Source organism: Pseudophryne corroboree, chromosome 7 (genome assembly GCF_028390025.1).
Source record: "Pseudophryne corroboree isolate aPseCor3 chromosome 7, aPseCor3.hap2, whole genome shotgun sequence".
Classification (NCBI taxonomy): Eukaryota; Metazoa; Chordata; class Amphibia; order Anura; family Myobatrachidae; genus Pseudophryne; species Pseudophryne corroboree.
In genome coordinates, this window is record NC_086450.1 from 380,413,451 (window position 1) to 380,422,056 (window position 8,606).

Consider the following 8,606-nt stretch of genomic DNA (forward strand, 5'->3'; position numbering starts at 1 on the left):
GAGAGGTGCTGCAAAGAGGGATGGGCGAAACTGCCCAAAGATAGGTGTGCCAAGCTTGTGGCATCATATTCAAAAAGTCTTGAGGCTGTAATTGCTACCAAAGGTGCATCAGCAAAGTATTGAGCAAAGACTGTGAATACTTATGTACATGTGATTTCTTTGGTTTTTAAAAAAAATTAATTTGCAAAAATCTCCCAAAAACTTTTTTCACATTGTCATTATGGGATATTGGGGGTAATTCCAAGTTGATCGCAGCAGGAATTTAGTTAGAAATTGGGCAAAACTATGTGCACTGCAGGGGAGGCAGATTTAACATGTGCAGAGAGAGTTAGATTTGGGTGGGTTATTTTATTTCTGTGCAGGGTAAATACTGGCTGCTTTATATTTACACTGCAAATTAGATTGCAGATTGAACACACCCCACCCAAATCTAACTCTCTCTGCACATGTTAAATCTGCTTCCCCTGCAGTGCACATGGTTTTGCCCAATTGCTAACTAAATTCCTGCTGCGATCAACTTTGAATTACCCCCTTTGTGTGTAGAATTTTGAGGGAAAATTTGAATACTTTCCGGATGCACTGTGTAAATCAGGATATACAGTTAACCCTTAACAATCCTAAAAGCATAAACACAAGTACAATTAAGCACATAATCATAAATACATTTAGATTTATAAAACAGCACCTATACATTCATGTTGTCATCATCATCATATTATTCGTATTGGAATAGACTGAAGTCACGCTAGGCCCTGAGTCTAAGCATTTACGTAATCTCAGAGCACACGTTTAACTGAGGCCAAAGGATATTTATTTATATAGGTCAGATGAGTGGATGTACTTGTCTGGCTTGTACCGTATGCTTCTTCACTACTCCATAGAGATAGCGCCTGTGTTCCCCGCCCAGGCATCTAGGAGTAAGAACAAGGCCACATCCCCTTTTCCCCACTTTCTGATGAGTGTTCAGCAGCAACGCAGGGCGGGGGGCTCCAGGGTAGTGCAGGCTCCTTCTGTGTCACCTGCCATCTTGCAATAGGCGTGCCCACGTACTCTCATACTATAAGCCCTTAATCACAGGTCTGTTTCCCCGTTCGTTCGGCTGGCTATGTGACTCTGCTTGCTGCGGCAGACCAGTGCCAAATCTTCAGTCTCAGCCAGCCTAGCTGCTTAGACCATGTTTGGCTCACTGGAATTCACAGTGCTTGGAATATACATTCTGGTTTCTTGTTTCTTCTATCCATTCATTCCTGTCACATGTATTCCTGTTCCTAGTGCCTTTTTGCCTGCTCTCATAGTAGTCTCACTCTCTGGTACACCAGTTTCTCGTGCCTCACTACCATTGATCATACTAGTCTCTGGTACATCTGTGCCTTATTACCATAGTCCACAGGTTCTCAAACTCGGTCCTCAAGACCCCACACAGTGCATGTTTTGCAGTTCTCACAGAATCGCAAGTGAATTAATCAGCTCCACCTGTGGACCTTTTAAAATGTGTCAGTGAGAACCACTGCCATAGGCCATTCTACTCTCCAGTTATCCTGTACCTATGCCCCTTCATTATCATCCCATTTCTGCCAGTCACCTCATACTCAGGGGACCGTGACCTGTGTGGGGTCAGTAGCAGAGCCCTTACCTCCTTGTAGGAGTCCCTGATAAATACTTACACTATGTTGAATTCGAGTGTGGTATGGAAAGTAGATAGTAACTAGGTCGACATGAGTTTTTAATGTTTTTTTTGGTGTAGTTTTCTTCGTAGAGTGACCGGGAACCCCAATTAGTGCACCGTGTCCCTACAGCTTTGCTCAACACAGATTACCATTCCAATCGTAGTCCATGTGGATCATTAAGTATGAAAAGGTTAAAAAAAAGAAAAAAATCGTGAAAAACTCATGTCGCCCTTTTGACCTGTCGATCTAGAACATGTCGACCTAGAAACCCTGTCGACCTAGTTACTGTCGACCAATATTGGTTGACCTAGACACTGTCGACCTAGTTAATGTCGACCTAGAGACCGGATCCCGTTGAATTCTACCATTCCAAAATGAGCAGCGTCAAAAAGGACTCCCCATACCGGATCCATTACGTATGGACAATATGAATTACACAACCACCTTTATAGGGTCAGGTGCTCAGGGGGATCTGCAAGTGGGAACATATTTTCTCATACGTCCTAGAGGATGCTGGGGATGCTTTAAGAACCATGGGGTATAGACGGGATCCGCAGGAGACATGGGCACTTTAAGACTTTAAAAGGGGTGTGAACTGGCTCCTCCCTCTATGCCCCTCCTCCAGACTACAGTTAGATTCTGTGCCCAGGGAGACTGGTCACACACAGGGGAGCTCTACTGAGTTTCTCTGAAAAAAGACTTATGTTAGGTTTTTTATGTTCAGGGAGTTCTGCTGGCAACAGGCTCCCTGCTTCGTGGGACTGAGGGGAGAGAAGCAGACCTACTTCTGTGAGTTCAAAGGCTCTGCTTCTCAGGCTACTGGACACCATTAGCTCCAGAGGGTCCGATCACTTGGTACGCCTAGCTGCTCGTTCCCGGAGCCGCGCCATCACTCCCCTTGCAGAGCCAGAAAAAAGAAGCCGGGTGAGTAAAAGAAGAATCGAAGACTTCAGTGATGGCAGAAGACTTCAGGTCTTGAGGTACCGCATAGCGGTCGCGCTGCGCGCCATGCTCCCACACACACAGCGGCACCAACAGGGCGCAGGGGAGGCGCCCTGGGCAGCATGTAGACCTGAAATAAACTGGTAAAAGTTATATGAAAAGTGCCTGGGCACTTAATATAGACCCCCGCCAGTATAAATATGCTAAAATGAGCGGGACTGAAGCGCGCCGGTGAGGGGGCGTGGCTTAGCCCTCACAGCTCTAACCGGCGCCATTTTCTCTTCACAGAAGCTGTAGAGACGCTGGCCCTGACCTCCACACTGCTGTGCAAGTAACAGGGTGCAAAACGGGGGGGGGGGGGGGGGGGTTGGCACAGTACATTTGGTGCTATTATTTTTATTATAAAAGCGCTAACAGGTCTGAGGCATTGTATATAAAGTTTCAGTACCGGGATAGGCGCTGGGTTGTGAGCTGGCAAACTCCCTCTGTGTCTTTCTGACAGGCTTTGCTGTGGGTCTGTCCCCTATAGCCCCAGTGTGATTGGTACGTGTGTGTCGACATGTCTGAGGCTGAGTGCTCTTCCCAGGAGGAGGCTGGAGTAGGGACAGAAAAGACTGTGGGACTGACCATGTCGGCACCGCCGATGGCTGATTGGGTAAATATGTTGAGTGTTTTGAATACAAATGTGGCTCGGTTGACTAAGAGATTAGATAATTCTGAGTCTAAGAACCAGACATGGAGAAAATCCATGGAGGATGCATTGTCACAAGCTCAGACCCCTTCGGGGTCACAGAAACGTGCATTTACCCAGATAGCAGATACAGATACCGACACGGACTTTGATTCCAACGTCGACTATAGTGATGCCAGATTAAATCCTAAACTGGCTAAGAGCATTCAGTACATGATTGTGGCGATAAAAGAAGTATTGCATATCACAGAGGACCCTGCTGTTCCTGATAAAAGGGTCTGTATGTTTAAAGGAAAGAAACCTGAGGTAACGTTTCCTCCCTCTCATGAACTGAACGCTCTCTTTGAAAAGGCTTGGGAAAATCCTGACAAGAAGGTACAGGTTCCCAAAAGAATTCCAGTGGCATATCCGTTTCCCTCTGGGGACAGGGAAAAGTGGGAGTCAACCCCCACGGTGGACAAAGCTCTATCGCGTCTGTCCAAAAAGGTGGCACTTCCGTCTTCTGGCACGGCAGCCCTAAAGGATCCTGCGGATCGTAAGCAGGAAAATACAAAAAAGGACGTGGGTCCTCCTTCCTTGCTGCGAGAGGAAGAGGAAAGGGAAAAAGGTCACAGGCTGTGGCAAGTTCCCAAGAGCAGAAGTCCTCTCCGGCTTCTACCAAATCCACCGCATGACGCTGGGGCTCCACACCGGTGGGGGCACGTCTCAAACTCTTCAGTCAGGTCTGGGTGTTCGCTCGGACCTGGATCCTTGGATAGTAGAAATAGTAAACCAAGAGTACAAATTATAGTTTCAAGACGTGCCCCCTCACCGATTTTTCACATCGGCCTTGCCAGCTTCTCTTCTAGAAAGGGAGGTAGTATGCGCTGCAATACTAAAGCTGTGTCAAAATCAAGTCATTGTCACAGTACCCCCGTCACAACATGGGGAGGGTTTTTATTCAAGTCTTTTCGTGGTACCAAAGCCGGATGGCTCGGTCAGACCGATTTTTAACCTAAAATCCCTCAATTTCTGTCTAAAGAAATTCAAATTCAAGATGGAATCTCTCCGAGCAGTGATCTTCAGTCTGGAGGAGGGGGATTTTATGGTGTCTGTCGACAAAAGGATGCCTACTTACACGTTCCCATATATCCTCCACATCAGGCATACCTGAGGTTTGCTGTTCAGGATTGTCATTACCAATTTCAGACGTTGCCGTTTGGTCTGTCCACGGCTCCGAGGATTTTCACCAAGGTTATGGTGGAAATGATGGTTCTCCTGCGCAAGCAGGGAATCACAATTATCCCGTACTTGGACGATCTCCTCATAAAGGCGAGATCCAAGGAGCAGTTGCTGAAAAACGTTGCGCTCTCACTGACGATTCTGCAACAACATGGTTGACTCCTAAACTTGCCAAAATCACAGTTGGTTCCGACGACACTGCTGTCGTTCCTGGGTATGATTCTGGATACAGAATTACAGATAGTTTTTCTTCCAGTGGAAAAGGCTCTGGAAATACAGAACATGGTAAAACAGATTCTGAAACCGGCAAGAGTGTCAATTCTTCAATGCACTCGGTTGCTGGGGAAGATGGTGGCGGCCTACGAGGCCATTCCGTATGGCAGGTTCCATGCCAGGGTGTTTCAGTGGGACCTGTTGGACAAGTGGTCCGGGTCTCACCTGGACATGCACCGGAAAATAATCCTATCTTCCAGGACCAGGATCTCCCTTCTGTGGTGGCTGCACAGTTCTTACCTTCTGGATGGACGCATGTTTGGGATTCAGGATTGGATCCTGGTTTCCACAGATGCAAGTCTCCGAGGCTGGGGAGCAGTCACACAGGGGAGAAACTTTCAGGGAAAATGGTCAAGCCAGGAAGCTTGTCTGCACATTAACATTCTGGAATTAAGTGCCATTTACAACGGCATTCTGCAAGCGGAACATCTTCTTCGCGGTCTGCCCGTCTTGATTCAGTCAGACAACATAACAGCAGTGGCGTACATAAACTGCCGGGGCGGAACAAAGAGCATAGCGGCGATGGCCGAGGCCACGAAAGTTCTTCGCTGGGCGGAGAGACATGCAAGCGCTCTGTCAGCAGTCTTCATTCCAGGAGTGGACAACTGGGAAGCAGACACGATCTCCAACCAGGAGAGTGGTGTCTTCATCAAGAGGTCTTTGCAGAAGTGACAAATCGTTGGGGAATTCCTCAAATAGACATGATGGCGTCCCGCCTCAACAAGAAACTTCAGAGATATTGTTCCAGGTCGAGGGACCCTCAAGCAATAACGGTGGACGCCCTAGTGACACCGTGGGTGTTTCTGTCGGTCTATGTGTTCCCTCTACTTCCACTCATTCCAAAAGTGATAAAGATTATAAGAAGAACAAGGGTTCAGGCAATACTCATTGTTCCGGATTGGCCAAAAAAGGCCTGGTATCCAGATCTTCAGGAGTTGCTCATAGAAGATCCCTGGCCTCTTCCTCTACGGGAGGACCTGTTACAACAAGGACCGTGCGTGTATCAAGACTTACCGCTGCTGAGTTTGACGGCATGGCAGTTGAACGCCAAATCCTAGCCAAGAAGGGTATTCCCAGTGAAGTCATTCCCACACTTCTTCAGGCTAGAAAAGAAGTAACGGCAAGGCATTACCACCGTATTTGGAGGAAATATGTGTCTTGGTGTGAATCCAAGAAGGCTCCTATGGAAGAATTTCAGCTGGGGCATTTGCTCCATATTTTGCAAGCAGGTGTGGATGCGGGCCTAAAGTTAGGCTCTATTAAAGTACAAATTTTGGCCTTATCAATTCTCTTTCAGAAAGAATTGTCCTCCCTTCCAGAAGTTCAGACCTTCATGAAGGGCGTGCTGCACATCCAACCTCCATTTGTGCCTCCTGTGGCACCGTGGGATCTTAATGTGGTATCGCAGTTCCTGCAATCTCATTGGTTTGAACCTTTACGTAAGGTTGAATTAAAATTCCTTACTTGGAAAGTAGTCATGTTGTTGGCCTTGGCATCCGCAAGGCGTGTATCTGAGTTGGCGGCTTTGTCTCACAAAAGTCCCTATTTAATCTTCCGTGCTGATAGAGCGGAGTTGAGAACTCTTCAGCAATTTCTGCCAAAAGTGGTTTCATCGTTTCACGTAAACCAGCCTATTGTGGTGCCAGTGGCTACTGACGCCCTGGCGGAATCGAAGTCTCTCGATGTGGTTAGAGCTTTAAAAATCTATGTCGCCAGAACGGCGCAGATTAGGAAAACAGAGGCTCTGTTTGTCCTGTGGGCTCCCAACAAGATTGGGGCTCCTGCTTCCAAGCAGACTATTGCGCGCTGGATCTGTAATACGATTCAGCAGGCTCATTCTATGGCAGGATTGCCGTTACCGAAATCGGTGAAAGCCCATTCTACCAGAAAGGTGGGCTCATCCTGGGCGGCTGCCCGAGAGGTCTCGGCATTACATCTTTGCCGAGCTGCTACTTGGTCGGGTTCAAATACCTTTGCAAAGTTTTACAAGTTTGATACCCTGGCTGAGGAGGACCTCTTGTTTGGTCAATCGGTACTGCAGAGTCATCCGCACTCTCCTGCCCGTTCTAGAGCTTTGGTATAAACCCCATGGTTCTTGAAGCATCCCCAGCATCCTCTAGGACGTATGAGAAAATAGGATTTTAATACCTACCGGTAAATCCTTTTCTCTTAGTAAGTAGAGGATGCTGGGCGCCCGTCCCAGTGTGGGCTGTTTCTGCAGTTTTGGTTTGGTTACACTCATGTTGAGTTAAGTACAGTCAGTCTGTGGCTGATGTTGGTCATGCCGTTGCATGCGTTGTTGTTGAATGCCATGTAGTACGGCGTTTTTGAGGTGTGAGCTGGTATGTATCTCACCATAGTTTAAATATTAAATAAATCCTTTTCCTCGAAATGTCCGTCTTCCTGGGCATAGTTCCTATAACTGGAGTCTGGAGGAGGGGCATAGAGGAAGGAGCCAGTTCACACCCCTTTTAAAGTCTTAAAGTGCCCATGTCTCCTGCGGATCCCGTCTGTACCCCATGGTTCTTGAAGCATCCCCAGCATCCTCTACGGACTAAGAGAAAAGGATTTACCGGTAGGTATTAAAATCCTATTTTAATACACCCATACCATTTATAGAGGAAGCAGGCAACCAGATAGATCCTGACGAAGCTGTGAGTAAGGAGGTGGGGCTATCAGGGAGGAGAGAGGGGCCATGCCTCCTATTGCTGTAGGGCATGGGCAAAAGGTTATTGGGAAATACTGCCGAGTGCCCTGTCTCCTCTGTTTACATAAAAATAAAATTCTGCATCCCTCCTGGGATCACGGCTCCCCCAGCTGGTGTCCCTTCTCTGTCACACTGGGCATGTTTTTGTGACTTAAAGGTGTGAGCAATATGACCAGCTGCTGTCCCAGCTTTCAGCTATAACCTGTATTATTAAAATGGCCATACATGCTGCACAATCATAGTTCTCTGCAATGGGCATGAACATGGTTAAAAATAAAGGTGATGGCTCATTAACAAAATCGATAGACTCATTATTGAGTATATCTCTTACTACAGTTGAATTTGTCTGCAGATGTCTCCTATCTTCATCTTATGATGGAACTAACAGGCCCCAGTGATGCTGCACATGTTGTGACCGTCATGTATGGCAAAGTTGGGCATTATCCCTATTGCCTGGCACTCACACTGAGCAGTAGAATGGGCGCGTGTGACCTGCATTACAGGCTTGGCAGACACTGGTAACCTTAAGGATTGTGTTTTGCAGCAACATATTTGTCATATCAGGCTGTACACAGTGTAGGAACCGCACTGCTTTCATACGTAGGTGCCATAACCAGTAACATCACAGAATTCTGCATCTTTCTGTTTTTTTGTCCGTAACAAACTAGAAACTCAGAAAGAGACAAATAAATGACTTCGACAAAATATAAGATTAAAAATAAATATAAAATTTATTAGAAACTGCCATTTTATTATTTTGTTGAAATGTATATTAAAATCTAAGTTCTTATTAAGTTAGTGTTTAATAATAAAGTATATATAAAAATACTGATGACTATACTATTATAACTATTATATATATATATATATTTATTATTCGCTTTTTAGTTTATTATATTAACTGAAATGTATAATAAAAACTGGTCAAATTGAATTAGTGCTATATAATATAAATATAAAAATACTAATGACTATTATAATTTATACCTATTGTATATATTTATAATTTATTAAAAAAATGTTTTATTTTATGTTATATTTTATTATAGTATTAACAGAGAAGTGTAATAAAAACAAAGTTCTAATTGCATTAGTGTTAAATAAA